Source organism: Lissotriton helveticus, chromosome 3_1 (assembly GCF_964261635.1).
Source record: "Lissotriton helveticus chromosome 3_1, aLisHel1.1, whole genome shotgun sequence".
In the NCBI taxonomy this organism is placed as follows: Eukaryota; Metazoa; Chordata; class Amphibia; order Caudata; family Salamandridae; genus Lissotriton; species Lissotriton helveticus.
The window spans coordinates 322,887,163-322,903,867 of NC_136061.1; the positions used below are offsets into that span (position 1 = coordinate 322,887,163).

The following is a 16,705-nucleotide window of genomic DNA, read 5'->3' on the forward strand; positions in this document are numbered from 1 at the left end:
CTGGCGAAGGAGGGGTGCACAAGCATTCCCCAAAGTTGAGTGGCAAGTATGTAAAGTCTTTATTTTAAGCAGATGATATGGTGAGTCTGGCTAAAACTTCTTTTAGATTCAAGTGGGGGCTGAATTTCCTTGATGGATATATGTTAGGTTAAACAACCTAATGGTCAATTTAACAAATACTAACGTTGTATGTTTTAGGATCATGAAGCTCGGATACCTGGTTAGAGGCTTTTTTCAAAAGCTATCAAAATGTGGGTCTTTAATTAGATCTCGCATTAGCTAGGGGCCATATTTATCTTTCAAACGTGCTGCAGCACGAGGCCTATCGCGTTTTAATTGCACGTATGGTGGTTTTCCTATTTTGGCATTCAAGAAAGCCTATTAAGATAAGGGGCAGCGCATTCAAGGCATCTAGGTTTATCCACTGACTTAAGAAAAAATACATTACTTTAGGATCAGGTTAATACCTCATTGGTATTTCTGAGGAGCTGTCTCGTTGCAATAGGCGATGCATATATCAGTTCCTTTTGGTAAAGCAGGAACTGTCATGTAAATCCTTGAAATAGTACATTTGTGATCTTTTTAACATTAAATTCTAGGCAGTTTTGAGGTGAAATAAATGGGTACCTTTTTAATGTGTTAATATCTTTCACCTGCTAGATGACTTCCAATCAGGGTTCAGACCTGGACACAGCACGGAAACTACCCTCCTCCATAGTGTGGATGACGCCCTCCAAGCCCTCGACCTAGGCAAAACCTGTCTCAGAGGGCCATATGTATCAAGCTAATTAGCATTCGCAAAGGCCGAAATTCTGCGAATTTCGGCCTTTGCGAATGCTAATTAGATAAATGGTATGTATCAAACATGTTTGATGCAAAATAAGGAATTGCAAAATTTGCTATTCCTTATTTTGCGATTGCACTTAAGGAATCGCAAATTTTGCGATTCCTTAAATGCAATGTATCAAACAAAAAATATTCAAAAATTGCCATTAAGGATTCGCAAATTACCACCAACTTCTAGTTGGTGGTAAGTTGCGAATTCTTTTCAAAAAGCTTTTTTACAAAAAAACAAAGGTGCCATATGACGCCCATACATGCCCTTAGGGCATGTATGTGCGCCATATGCCCCCCAATGTCTTCTTCAGGGGTGCAGCAGGGTGTTCTTGAGACACCCCTGCACCCTTGAAAAAATTCCTAATTTGCAATTAGCAAATTGCTAATCGCAAATTGCACTTTCATTCCTATGGGCCTCCTGGCCCATGGAAATGAATGGGTAATTTGCGATTAGCAATTTGCTAATCGCAAATTAGGAATGCTAAGGAATCGCAAATAAAAAGCGATTTGTTTCATACATACCATTTTGCATTTCCTAAATAGCGATTCCTTAAAATTCGCTATTTAGGAAATGCAAAATAGTTTGATGATACATATGGCCCTTAATCCTTCTACACCTTTCCTCTGCCTTTGATACGTTTAACCATGAAATTCTCCTAGAACGCCTCAAACTCAGGATGGGGTTGGATGGCTCCATCCTTGAATGGTTTAGATCCTTCCTCCAAAAACGCTCACAGAGAGTCCTCATCAACGGTGATCTATCTGCCCCCTCTCCGGTTTCGGTTGGAGTCCCCAAGAATCAACCCTCTCCCCTACCCTCTTCAACATTTACCTAGAACCTTTCACCGAGGTGCTTCATGCCGCCAACATCTCCTACCTTATGTACACCGACGATATACAGATCTACATAAAAATCTCTTCCCCTGAGGACATTTTCTCCCTAAACGAGGACCTGAAGCTGACAGTCCATTGGGTCACCACCAACCAGCTTAAACTCAATGCAAATAAAACTGAATTTCTCCTAATCTCCCCACCCAAATCCAATCCAGACATCCAGGGATGGATCAAGGAAATCACAGCACTAAACTGCCCTCCTACCATTGTTGACTCGGCGAAATGCCTGGGAATAACCCTTGACAGCAGCCAGAATAGGTGTGGCCATATAAACTCGATGGCCAAAATGGCTAGATTTCCCCTGAGATACATAAGAAACATAAAACCCTTCTTCGATGTGTCCGACCTTAAAACGGAAACTCCGGTCCTAGTCATTTCCAGACTAGAATATGGATGTTCTACTCTCGCAGGGCAACCCAAGAACTCTCTGGCTCCATTAAAAGCCTGCCTCAAAACTACCACCTGTTGGACTTGGCCCTTCTGGCAGGTTCACCCCTAAACTTTTTGCTTTTATATGTGACTTGGTGTTGGTTGTTTGTGGCTTCTGCGCACTTTACCAATGTGTCCCAGTGTGACGAGTGACAGAGGCAGTCCCCAGGAGAAGAGCCACCCCCGGATGCAGCGCCGGAAGAGGAGCACTGGCTGCCGCAGAAAGGAGCAGGGAAGCCCCGCGGAGACGCCGCCTCCCAGCAGCCGTTGAGTGCGGGCATCTCGGTAGGTCCCAAGTCAGTGAGGAGCGGCCCCGGATGGCAGCTGGTCGCTCCTCTGCTAAGTACAGCATTTTCCCGGTAATTTCGAGCCCACGAGGCTCCAATGCACATCAGGGGTAATCAGAGCCTGAGGGCTCCGACCAAGCCCCAAGTATTTCTAGAGCCTAGAAGGCTCCAAGGGAGCATTGTTGTATCTCGAGCCCACGAGGCTCCAACGATTGCGGGGGCATTCTGTATCTAAAGCCCGAGAGGCTCCACGTTGTGTGACCACATTTTGTTAATTAGAGCCTGCAGGGCTCCCACGTTGATCTGAGGGCACAGTTGTTTCAGAGCCCACGAGGCTCCCACATTGTTTTGGGGGAACTGTTGGGTATTTAGAGCCCCAGAGGAGAGCCAGGAGGCACGCTGGTACCAGGCTCAGTTCCCCAGCTGCCCAGCACTTAGTGGGCAGCAGCATCGTTTAGGCCTGTTGCGCATTCTTTTTTGGCTGCCTGCGCAGCCAGCCCAGACATTCTGGACATTGGGCCTATGAGCCCCTGAGAGGCCAAGTTGGCCTGGGGTCAATTATGTGATTTTTGGCGCAAATGTGATTACTTGCCTAATGTGATTTATGCATAATATGCAATGCTTTTTGCCTATACCTCTACATGTGTTTTTCATGCCTAGGAGGTTGTCTTACCTCGTATAGTTATGCTAGTGAGTTCATGGTTCCTTGTTGCTCGGTGCGCGCGCAAATGCTCACACATCGCCTCCGGGATAAGCCTGACTGCTCGTGCAAAGCTACCAAGGGGGTGAGCAGGGGTTATCTTGGCGTGTGACTCCCTTGCCCTGACTAGAGTGGTGGTTTCTGCCTGGCGCAGAGGTTATCTTGGCGTGTGACTCCCTTGCCCTGACTAGAGTGGTGGTTTCTGCCTGGCCTTGGCGCCAGCCTCAGCAAACCAGAAATCGCCATTTCTAACACCTCCAGACTCCTAACTGGCTCAAGGAAATTCAACCATATCTCACCCCACCTCAAAGCTCTGAACTGACTTCTCCTAGAGGCCAGAATACAATTTAAACGGTCCTGTATTACACATAAAGCTCTTTACCCTTACATTTTTTGCACAAAAACTCATGAAATCCCGAGGAGCCAGAAACTCCCGATCTGCCAAAGACCTGTTGCTGCAACAGTACGCTTCCAGAAGAAAAAAACCTACAATCGGGCCTTCTCTGGGGCCGCACCAAGAATTTGGAACTCTCTCCTACCCGCCATCAGAAGACTTCCGACCTTGCCACACTTTAAGAAGGAGACCAAAACCTTCTTAATGGGAAAATACCTCTCCTAATGAATACTTTACAATCACCTCATCAACATGTTCCACCCTCCACCTCGGCATTATTCACGGCCTCTACAGATGATACATATTTTCTGCACTCCTGGGACTGCATGCCTTCTTGTATGTTATATCTACCCGCTTTCATTTTTATCCCACATGTAGCTTGGACTTCAGACGGCGTGCTCCTCCTGTATAATGTAGCCTTATTGTATATTATATCTACCAGCTTGAATTTTTATCCCACATGTAGCTTGGACTTTAGACTGCGTGCTCCTCCTGTATAATGTATCCCTATCTTTCCCAAATTGATTCCTTCCATCCTTACGCATTGTATTCCTCCCCCTCAAGCCTGTAAAGCGTTCTGATGCCCTCACAGGTCTGGTTTGCGCTCTATAAAACTAATCCTGTTTGTTTTTTCGCCGTACTATTACCTGCAACAGACGCTGGGCCATTCTTGGGGCCAAACCCTCTTCGGACACAGTTTCCTTGTTGCCTGCAAGGCCGCCAGCAATCCCGCTTGCCATCTCCTCCCGCCGCCGCAGCTCCAACACCTGAGCGCGGCCGCAGTGGGGGGGAGACCAGTGGGGTGGACTGCAAGATCCAGGGCCCTTAGCGGCCGGAAGCCGCGATTACCGGCGCCAGGAGGCGCATACATTACAGGGCAGCCCCGGCGGAGCGGGGGACCAAATCCTGTTTGTTTTTTCGCCGTACTATTACCTGCAACAGACGCTGGGCCATTCTTGGGGCCAAACCCTCTTCTGACACAGTTTCCTTGTTGCCTGCAAGGCCGCCAGCAATCCCGCTTGCCATCTCCTCCCGCCGCCGCAGCTCCAACACCTGAGCGCAGCCGCAGTGGGGGGGAGACCAGTGGGGTGGACTGCAAGATCCAGGGCCCTTAGTGGCCGGAAGCCGCGATTACCGGCGCCAGGAGGCGCATAAATTACAGGGCAGCCCCGGCGTAGCGGGGGACCAAATCCTGTTTGTTTTTTTGCCGTACTATTAACTGCAACAGACGCTGGGCCATTCTTGGGGCCAAACCCTCTTCGGACACAGTTTCCTTGTTGCCTGCAAGGCCGCCAGCAATCCCGCTTGCCGTATCCTCCTGCCGCCGCAGCTCCAACACCTGAGTGCGGCCGCAGTGGGGGGGAGACCAGTGGGGTGGACTGCAAGATCCAGGGCCCTTAGCGGCCGGAAGCCGCGATTACCAGCGCCAGGAGGCGCATAAATTACAGGGCAGCCCACGCGTCGCGGGACGCGCGCGGGCAGTCGCCGGGCTAAGCCCGGGACAAGGGCGGGACCGTCCTAGGCCGGAGCAGGCCGGAGCAGGCCGGGCTAGGCCACCCCCCCAACATTTTGTCTACCTTGATTTTCCTCTCTAGCTTGCAAGTACTATTTTATTTTCCTTCAGACCACCGACATTGCTGAGGACAGTTGTTCTATTTAGACTGTCTCGTTGCCCATGCCCATGACAACCAGATCTGGAAAGGGTAGGAAGGTGGGGGGGTGGGAGTGTTAATGGGTTCCTCGACAATTTTATAACTAGCGCATTTTCTGTGCTGGAGAAAGACATCGCCTTCACTGAACGCAGATTGTCACTTGAACCTCTTTTCCAAAAGCGTTCTTCTTTAGGGGCCTTAGCACTAGTTACATCCCCAGCCAATAATACTATGCAAGGTGATGGAGTGCCCCCGGTTTGATTTGTTTTGAGAACTCCGTATGCCTTATCAGGGGCTGGAGGAATATCGCTTGCCTAATTAGATGGCATGCGTTATGACCTAATCAGATAACGCGCTTCTGTGCCGTGGTGTGGCTTAATCAGATAACAGTTTTTGCACCGTTAGATGGCTGCTAGTTAATTATTAACCAAACCAGGGTCAGGAATAGGGGGATCGATACAGTACCTATAGAAATACATCACACCCACTCCACGTAGACTATGTCCATATTTACAAATCTAGGCATAGTGAAACTAGTAGCATTTGTGTATACCGTACCACCCCAAAATACATTCATATGCATTCTGAAAGTTGGAATTATGAAATATACGAAACACAATCATATGTACTATATGCACAGGCAGTATAATAATGCTAAACATATAACGCATATTTTAAACTCAGCACGAATAAATGCGAAAACTACACATGAAATGGCTCTTAATACAGAAGAAAAGTGCGAGACCATTTCATCACAATTATAAAGTTTCGTATGAAAATGCTAGAGGGTAGCTAATGTCTCTTGACTACCTAAAATAGAAATTCAGTTCTCTAAGAATAATGTCTACTTTAAGCAGAAGATAAGTGTCCCAAAAAATTGTAAATATTTTGGAATTGGGAAAAAAGGTTCTCGTTGTATTCACACTGATGAGAAAAAATTCCCATATCGCTTTTGAAAAGTTGAAGGCCAAATTCAGGATGTAGGGAACTCCGTGTGCTAGCTTGCTCAAAGTTATTCCTTCTGCTCTGGTGAAAACATCATATCAGTTAGACTGTTGAAAAAACTGTCAACAGCTTCTTGCGAAAGTTCCACTAAGTCTGTAAAAGTTGTTACCATGCATTCATGAGCATGATTGCCCTCATTGATGTTTTGATCAGCATAGCTGACTGAAGGTCGTACCTGATCGATGCTGCTTTCATCTCGTACCTCACTACCCCTCAATCGTAGTGGTGAAGTCTCCACGAATGCCGTCATCAGGATAGGTAGCCGCTGGGGGCAGCACAATGCATGAGCCGTTACCGGACCCAACAAGGTTTCTGCGTCCAATGGCACATCCGATTGTAGTGTCAAACATGTGTCTAACACGCATTCTTCGCCGCATAGCAAGCACCTTAATACAGGCATAACACAACGTTGCCACATCAGTCTAAATGAAAGAAACCAAGTCATGTTCAAGTCTCGAAGCCGTGCTAGTCCAAGGACTTTAGTTATGCGGTCCCGGTAGCCAATGGCTAGGATCGTTTCTTCCCTTGTCGCAAGTGGTTTGTCTGTGACATGGTTTGCCATAGCGAAATAACAGGATCAAAAATAGGACACCTGCCACCAGTCCTAAAAGTAGAGGAAGTCCGCCAAAAATGGAATGGACAAAGTCTGGAAAAATACCCAGGATGGCTTTGAATGGTGTTAAAACTCCTGAAAACACTGTCTTAAATACACTTGAGACCACTGGTATCAGAAATATTTAAGATCTCGTTTAGTATTTCTGCGAAATGTATGGGGGAATTAGTTGATAACAATGAATGAATCTCTGCCGTTGCCCTTGCAACTTGGAGATCATACGTTTCTTTTGATGACGTTAGCCTGGTCGGCGTCTGTAGGAGCACTGTCTTCATTCTGCTTAAAGTATCAATTCGAATAGAAGCAATTTTCAAATCGGGCCATAACCTTGCCTCCCTGTCTGGAGAATCGTTCGGGAACAATACTCGTTCACAGCACATGACCCTCCTAGTCACGGTTATGAGATAAGGTATTCCGGGCAGCAAACTACAACATCTGCCATCTACTATTAGAATGTAACTCCCGTTCGAGAGTCTCCTAAAGAATGGTTCTATTTGTGTTGCAGGTGTGCCTAGCTGGTAACATGAAAGGTTATTTGAAGTCCCTTCACAGGCTCCATGCAAGCTAATACCCTGACACAGAAGTGTACCGCTTAGTGATCTTGCACAATTATTGCCACTAAGAAACACTTTCTGGCCTTTATTACTGACACATTCGTGTGTATAGGGCAAGTTCCATGTTGACTTAATGTACCCTTTACCCAACCTTTCATACTGGCCTGCCTGTATATATTTTTGGCAGTATTGAAACTGGAAAGTAGTTATCGGAATATTTATTATTCCATGTATTATCCATTCAATGACAGGTCGTTCCGACATTGTCAATGGTAATCTCTCAAGTTTTTCAATGCTCAGAATTGTATAGTCAGCACCCTTTTGTGCCAAACTGATTTGTTTATCAGTAAGGTTAAAGATATAAAATAATGACGTTGTGTTGATTAAACGCCAAGGCACATAGCCTGAACGCAGATTTTGTAACGTCCAGCCAAGCTGTACAATAGAACGCAATTGGGACTGACCGTGTTGTAACATCAGTAAGTCTTGCGATATTATATCGATTGCTGAAGACACAATGCTGTCCAGAGAATATATTCTGGAGGACAGAGTCATTAACCCATTGTCCACCACAGAAAGTGATTTTTCCAAATTAATACGGTCAATTTCCCGTATTTTCTCTGCTGTCTCAATTTGAGTTTCTTTCCAGGCTTCGTTATAAGCTGCATATATAGAGGCCGCTATGAAACGTTTTTGACGCTGTTTGCATGGTCCCATAATGAAATCACGCATGTCAGCACCTTCTGTAAGTAAAGTTAGGTGTTGCTTAATTTCTGCCAGTGTGGATCTTTGTAGCCATTGAAGGCAGAGCTTGCCCACGCTGTAAGTGGTTACTATCCCTGGATGTTGTCTTTGGGAATATCTAGGGTCTGACCTGGTCAATGTGAACCCCTGTATTTTTTTCAGGAATCTGTCTTGACAGTTATTTGTATCTGTGGGCCAGATCAACCATTCTTTCCATTCAGGATGTGTTCTGTTCTGGTTTAGTATATGGTTTACGTCTATCTCAACATCTATAGAGCTGTTATCATTCACTGTTGGCTTTGGAATAGACGGTTTGTTTAAATCTTTGATTTTGGCTAAGCCAAGACAGGTAGTTTGTTGAATAGTGTCATTCAAAAATATAATTTGTTCTGGGATCATGCAGGCTCTAAACAATGATTCTATACCTTGTACTTGCCAATCTCTTGTACCCCAAACAGTTTTTGCTTCAATATTATTGTTCCAGAAATCAAAACCAAATGTATTCATTTGCTCAAAAAATGAATCTGAATATATCAATTTTGTGTTTGTAAGCATGGTCTTCATACCTGTCTTATTTGACAATTTGAAATAAAATGTTTCTGCATTACTTGTGTTAAACCCTGAAAAGTATGAATATTTATCATAAAATGTTTTCGAGCTACCTTTTGGAGGAGTAGCACAATGTTCCCATTGGTTATAATTTAAAACATTTCTAGGTTGTGCAGATTTGTGTAGATAATGGTTACCGTAGTGGTTGTAGCAGAACATCTGATCATAATTAGACGAACCCTGCAAATAATCATGTTCTGTAAATTTAGCAGACATCACAAGATCAGACATCATATCATTAATACTTTCAAAGTCCCAATCATCAGCAAATGTACTTGGTTTTACAAAGTCACTCAATGAGATCTTGAATTGGTGTGGATACTTCAGGATTTCAACCGGACCATAGATTTCATAATCAGTTTTGTCCCATGCTACACCGCCTGGTATAGGATTGGCTGTGAGGTTCACTGAAGAAAGTTCTCTTTTCTCGATGTGTGAAGATGTGTGTGGTTTAAGGACCAAGTTGATTTTCTGGCTTGCTGTGTCCATTTTAGCATATTTTCCTTCAATGAAATGTCCCAAGCATAGTACCATGATGAGCCAAAGTATGAGGATAAATGCACCTAAGGCCACCCAAAATTAAATCCATGGAGAAATCAGATAGGTTTCTTTCAGCTGTTGAAAAAGTTCCTTAGCTTTATCTTTAAAAAATTTTGTTGATGGCTGTTTCTTAGATTCACTCAGATCTTCAGATGAATCATTGAAGTTGATGAAGTAGCCGGATGCTGTTCTGTCAATGGTTCCAATGGCTTCTGGATTACTTTTTGTGCTAGAAGTTTCCTTTGTTTTATCAGCATACTCATATGTTACTTCATTGTAGGTTGGTGTGTCTCGGCTAAATGTTTTTATTTGGGTTTTTAGAGGTTCAAGTTCCATTGCTTTGTTGCATACTCCTTGTTGATGTTCTGTGGGCATTTCGAATGTGATTAGCCTCTTAGTTTGAACCTCAGGATTTGTAGCAAACATCGGTGTTCTGCTACTTCTAGGGAGTCCACTTGGCCTACTGTTTGTTATCGGCCACATGATTGTGGTTTTACCAGGTCGATGGATACAACTCTGTTCTCCTTTTTACCAGCAAGGGGCGGTAGTACTACTGATCTTGTCCCGTTGATAGACAAGACAGGAACTGCTTTCCTGTAAGAAGGCCCAAATTCCTTCTTTACCGCGATCTTCTCTCTGACTAGGTCCCCGACTTTTGGAATCCAGACAGGTCTTGCTGGGACAGGTGGTTTCTCTTCAGTGGTTGTTGGCTGCTGTTTCAACTTTATGTTGCTCAGGTCTTTCCTTGTTTCATTTAAGTCCTGTAAAATAGCCAAACGATCTTTGATATCAAAGCATTTATCTTTAACCACTGAAGTCTGACTATCAAGATCTTGGATCATCATTCTAGTCCCGAACAATAGTTCGTACGGACTGAATCCTTTCAGAGAATTTCTTGGCAGGTTATTTAGACTACGTTGGACACTTATTAGATAATTGACCCACCCAGCTCCCGAACCTAATACCTTTTCCGCTATAGATAGCTTTATGCCTTGGTTTTTTCTTTACACCATCCCGTATCCCTCAGGAAGGAAGTGAGAAGAGTCCCGCTATGCAATGCTCATTTGGCCATGCTTCCCCATAAGCTTGAGGGCTAAAGGGAAAATATAAGTCAAAACGTAGCATGCTCCTAGCATATATGCCATTATAGGCTCGCAAATCTTTTTATAACAGTCCAGACGTCAGCCGAGCGCTGGGGTCTACATTATAAGTGAAAATTAGTCTTCTTATGTTAATATGACGCTTTTTTCATGATGGGTACTTTCTTATTTTTGTTGTTTATCTGGAGCGAAATGCCATGGCAATAGTCCTCCTTGCTCGCCACTGCGAATGTCTGTTACAGTCTGGGCAGTTTTTTGCAAAAATGTGATGATGCAGACTCATGCCTGGCCACCAGTACACTGATTGTAATTCTTCTAGGGAATCTTTTAGCTTGAGGTGTCTAAGACCCTCACCCATATGTGCGTCTGCGATTAACAAGCCTCTCCTGTCCATGTTTGGAATTACTCTGTCCCCCACTCCAGGGATTCGAGCAAAAGGAACGGAGTTTGCATCGATTATGTATGTATAGCTGAGTGGGTAATTGATCGGTAGCGCTGAGCAGTCTTCTTTTGATGATGTTCTCACCGCCAGCACTGTTTCACCGTCAATGTATTTTACTGTACGCTTTTTTGTAGCTACGGAAGCCGATTTAGTTGCAACCGCTGTGGCTGTCTCAGCCAATGAATTCCCTGCAACGTGCACGCCATCACGCCGATGACTCACTGAATGTATCACGTGAGTTTTTGGTAGTTCTTTCTTTAAAAGAACTATTTGTTCCCAAAGCTCTTTCTGCTTTATTGTGGCACCTGTGTCATCTTTGTAACCATTCTGAATCCATGTCTGCAAATCGGTATTGTATGATTTGACGCAGTAATACGAATCGGACACTATAAGTGTCGGGAATTCGCGATCGGCATTGTCTAGCACCATTTTCAATGCTATTATTTCAGTCTGTTGTTCTGAGTGTGTTTTTATTAATAGAGGTCTCAGTTTTCCTCTACGCCATACTTTTTTTGTAATTTCACATGTGGGGGTTGTACCCAGGTGGTTGAGCATGGCCGTCTGTATGAATTACACAGGTGTACTGTCGTAAGGGCAGAATGTCGATTGGCAGATGGTATTCTCTCTCATATTCTAGATATTTTAATTCTTTCAATTCTGGATCAAAATAGTATTTTATTTTGTCCGTAGCAATTGAATTTACCCATTGTATCCACTCTGGATTCAATGCTGTAGTAGGTAAATTACATGGGGTTGTTAATGCCTCAAAGGCTGATTCTGCTGTTCTGACTGTAATACGTCTACCGTCAGCTTGGTCTTTTTCTCTTGCTACAGCCGTTTGAACCGCATGAACAATGTTTTCCTTAATGCTGAACGTTTTTTCAGCTTCTGTGTACAAGTGTGATTTGTATGCAATTGGTACCTTTTCTCCCTCATTAGAGGTCAGGTATGTGAATCCGCATCTTCCTGGGATGACTCGAATCACAAGGTTGCGTGTGTTATCACGTGTTTGTAATTTTGTTTTAATTAACATGTCTGTTTGTAAGGATCTCAAAATTTCTGTGTGTTTTTGAGTCCAATTGATTCTTTTAAAATCTGGTTTTATTAGATCATAAAGGGGTTTGACCCTTTCTGCGTAATTTATAATGTAAGTTCTTCCGAAATTCAGGAAGCCTAGAATTGATTGTAAGTTTTTTAGTGTTCTAGGTGCTTGGATTACAGCACATTTCTCTAGGAAATTGTCAGCCAGGCTTTTGCCTTCACTTGATAGTTCATATCCTAGAAACAGGACTGTTAGATGGGCAATTCTTGACTTTTTAAAGTTGAATTTGTAACCCTCTGCTGCGAACCCAAGTATTATGGTGTTCACTCTCTTCAAGTGAGTATCCAAGTCATCGTCTGTTAGATAGATGTCGTCGACATAAGATAATGCCTCGTCATCATATGTTTGTAGTAATTCTGTTACTCTCGCTGAGAATAATCCTGGGCTGTTCTTGAACCCCTGGGGCAAACGACAGAAATTTTTTTGCGCGCCATTTATTGAGAACGCCGTCAAATATCTGCTCTCTGGTGCTATATTTTGACAAAAGAATCCATTAGAGATGTCTAATGTTGTTTTGTATTTTTTGCGCACTATGTTATTCATTAGTGCAGCACTATGCAAGTTTTGTACTGCAAAGGTTTTGCAACATGAGTTAAGGTGTCTGTAGTCCAAAACAAGACGATATGAATTGTCTGGTTTGGAGACAGGAAACAAAGGATTATTCATTTGTGAGGTGCAAGTTTCAATCACCCCCTGGTATTCAAGCTGATCTAGGATCCCTTTTACCTGTTTTTTTGCTTCTTGCTTAATTGGGTACTGCCTCTGTGCAGTAGGTTGTGATTTTAACTGGATTTTGTGAGGAGGAGAGTCCTCATCCCATCCCACATGATTTTTATATAAGGCAGGGGCTTGAGCTACTGCCCACTTTCTTGCAAGTGTATATTTTTTATGAATTGGAATATGATTTGAGAAGGCAGGCATAATTATTTCTTCGCCATGTGGGCACTCCCTGACAAACTCGGGTGGCCAGTCTCGTTCAGCTAGAAGGATGTCATAGCCTTCGGAGAGATTATCCCAAAATAGACCCCTTATTTTTCTAGTCTTATCCCCATCTATACGCAATGTTATTTCATATATTTTATGAGGTTTGCTAACTCTGGTATCTGCAGTTTCCACTTGAATGTATTCATTCGTGTCCACTGTCTCCAGATGATTCATAAGGACTTTGCGAGCTATGCTCACTTCTGCTGCGCTGTCTAGCATTGTCTGAGCCCATTCTCCGTTTTTCAACTGTGTCCTCAGTATTCTCGGCATTGTTGATTACTTTAATACTGGCTACCTTCTTTTTTGGAAATTGTAATTTTTTACTCAGATGAGCAGGCTCCTTGTCTTTGGACTTGACCTGCTCTTCCCTGTGTTCTGATCGTCCTCTTCTTTCCGATTTCTGCGAGGAAGTCTGAAAAGATTGAGAGGGACGTGTATCAATATCTTGATATCTATCAGGTTTTTTTATATTGTCCCTATTTCTAAGGTTGTATTTTTTCACAGAGGGCTCCCTTTGGGGAGACTTGCGTCCTTGGTCAGGAGATCTTTCTCTCCGCCGAGGAGACCTTCCTCTGGACTGGAATCTTTTTTCTTTAGGATTGGATCGTTTATTTCCATCCCAGCTCTTTTTTTGAGTGTTTAAATTATTTTTAATAAATACCTTTTCAGGACTTTCAACTAGTTGGGGTTTCACTGGTATTCCACCCAAACTATCTCTTCCTAGTTCTTCATAGGATTTTTCTATGATTCTGGCAATTTCAGATGGTTGGTCTGCTATATTCGTCTCTTTTAACCTCTGGCGGACCGCCACATTTGCTGCTTCTCCCTTTATGTTTGCTAGTAATATTGCCGAGACTTGCTTGAAGTCTTTCAGTAATTTCATACCAAGAGTTAAAGCAGGTTCTGGACCGTATTCATCTTGAATTTGTTTTAGCACATCTGGTATTACTGACATGGATGGAACACCATGTGTTTGTGTGTAAATGGAAGCAAAGACTGTTCCCCAAGTGTCACAATCCTCCACGTGTGGTGCGATTCCCATTGGAAGACAGATAGTCAGAATCCTGTGTTTCTCAACAGAGGTGGTATCTGGGAATACAGCCTCTATTTGAGTGATTTTTTGTGCTAGCCAGAAAGGTATTTGTTCCCGTTTTGCGGGTACTTTACCTAGACAGGACTGTATGTTCTGTGGTGTAATTTTATTTGTGTTCCCCTGATGAGGGGTCAGCTGTGGAATTTTAATTGCTGCTTGAACTGTTGAAGTCCGCATTACATATTGGACTAATTGTCTATGTATTTTAATTAGTTGTTTTAGCTGTGTTAAAAGATCTGGTGCAGGCATTTCTTCAATGTCTGGATGTGGTGTGTATCCGGCTAGGACCGGCCACGTTGCTCCTGGTCTACCTAGTGGACCGAGCCTGGTGATGTGATTATTATGTTTTAGGGCGCCATTAAACAAGAGCAGGTGCTCTTGGTATTTGAGTGGTATTTCCACCTCCTCGAAAGGAGTGTACTCATTCCGAGGTTCCTCTATTTTCTAATAGTGGAAGTCCTTTGTTACAGCGTTTGCTGCTGGAAAATTTATCCATGAATAGAATACCTCTGTCTGCCGATATTCGTGTGCCTCAATTACGAATATGACTGTACCACCTCTCGGTGTCAGCCCATTTTCTATAAGTTTTAAAGTTATAGTTTTTCTTATGTTGACCGGGATTAGTATTGCGTCCGGGTCTTGCAGTAGGAGACTATTGTCAGCTGCTAGGAGTTCAGCTGCTACTCTAGCTGTCTCCCTTCCTTCTTCACTGTCTGACATTTTACTGACAGGAAGGTTATTTTGTTTGTTTACAGATCAGGTTTCCACGGAAACAAAGATTAGATGCACAATATTTTGGAACAGTGTATCCTTCAACGTTGAATAAACCAAGAACCATACATAGGAGTCTCCTCCTACGAAGTTTGGCGGATATAACCTTTCACCCACTCCAGACGTCTTTGGAGTATTATGGGGAAAAAGGGTCTGAGTGAAAAAGCACGACTGAGTTACTCTAATGTCTTACGTTAGATTTATCGCCTATCCAAACCGTTGGGCGCCATGTAGTGTAGTAACCTATTATCCCAATAGGCTCTGCGCATTGGAATAATATCTTCAATAGTATAGACCTAGGGCAGAGGTTAACTAGGTCTTCTACCGACGATATTAGACTTAAAGTTTTTGTGTTTGCCAGCTAGCTCAGAGTTCACTAGAAACTTTCTCGAATAGACAAGGAGGAGTTTAACCTCCCTGGATAGACAAGAAGGGATTTAGTTTCTGACAACCATAGAACATGACAACTTTGCTCTCCCCTAATCAAGAGTATATCTCTAGAGTCGTGTGAAAACAAAAGACAACTTATTTTACTCAGTCAGTTCAGTGCATTCTTAGTTTCACCAGATTGTAGAGAAAAGGAAGAGACGGGCGTGTTCAATAAAAGATGGTATTTATTGATCAGTCTCTTTTCTCGTACAAGAGAAATGAATCGCTACTATTGTAATACTTGTAGTTAAGTAAAGTGCATACAATAAGAACAAAATTATAAAATAATACTGTAAAAGCATTGATATGGTGTCTGAGCCATATGATACTTTAAAATGGATAAAATATATACATACATATATACATTTGACTAATCGTACTCAACTAGTGCTTCTAATCATGCCTACCCCAGTGTGCCTGACCTAAGCCTAATACGTGGGCGGGAGTAGATAAGTAGCAGTTTAAGTTAAGTTTGTTTTGCCAAGGGACTGACTCAAGAATTCTCTGCAAGGGTTTATTCAGTTCTGTACCTGAGATCTAGAATGGTGGAGGGCTGGTATCTCTTATCCCAGGTCTTGATATTCCAGCTGCCTGCGAGGGCTGCGTGGAAGCGCCGGAGCTGGATTTCTCGGCAGGAGAAAGGCAGCGTCTCGTTCTCAGCGCGTCAGGAATGCGGGGCAGCGTCTGTGGGCTTCGCTCTCAGCTGGGCTCCTCGGCAAGTCTCGCTGCTCCAATCTCGTCACCACCGCGTGTGTTTGCTTAAGGCAATGTTGGTAATATTTATACCTGAAAGGTGCCGAGATTGACGTAAGGATGGACATATATACGTCAATAAGGATGTCATACGAACGGGTTCGTTCGCACATTCTTTTACTGAAGTTCTCGGTGAAATCAAAACAATGGCTACGGGAATTTCCCAGGTCGCTGTAGGTTTGATTTGTTTTGAGAACTCCGTATGCCTTATCAGGGGCTGGAGGAATATCGCTTGCCTAATTAGATGGCATGCGTTATGACCTAATCAGATAAGGCGCTTCTGTGCCGTGGTGTGGCTTAATCAGATAACGGTTTTTGCACCGTTAGATGGCTGCTAGTTAATTATTAACCAAACCAGGGTCAGGAATAGGGGGATCGATACAGTACCTATAGAAATACATCACAACATAAACGCATCCTGCAGCACCTAAGAGCCATTACCAACGGGGATACTGCGTACCCGGTTGCGAGGCACTTTGAAGAGGTACATGCGAAAAATCCGGCTGGATTGAAATATTATGTCATCGACATGGTACCACCACAAAGAAGAGGTGGGGATAGAGAGTTGCTATTGCGTAGGTTAGAGACCAGGCATATCATCTTATTGGATACTAAGACTCCTAATGGTCTTAACGCAGGGGAAGATTGTCACACCTATCTTTAAACACTGTTTTAACAATGACTAACTGTACCAGTATGAACATACCGGCTGTCTCAAACTAGTTTTTATACTAGTATGTCATTTTATGATTTGCACAATTTTTTAGTATTTA

General features: G+C 43.5%; 1 protein-coding gene across 2 annotated transcripts in view; it reads right to left on the bottom strand.

Moving 5' to 3' along the window:
- LOC144822417 (multidrug and toxin extrusion protein 1-like) overlaps positions 1-16,705 on the bottom strand; it is a 762,229-nt gene that overhangs the window by 217,783 nt on the left and 527,741 nt on the right. The gene's annotated exons all lie outside the window — the stretch shown is intronic.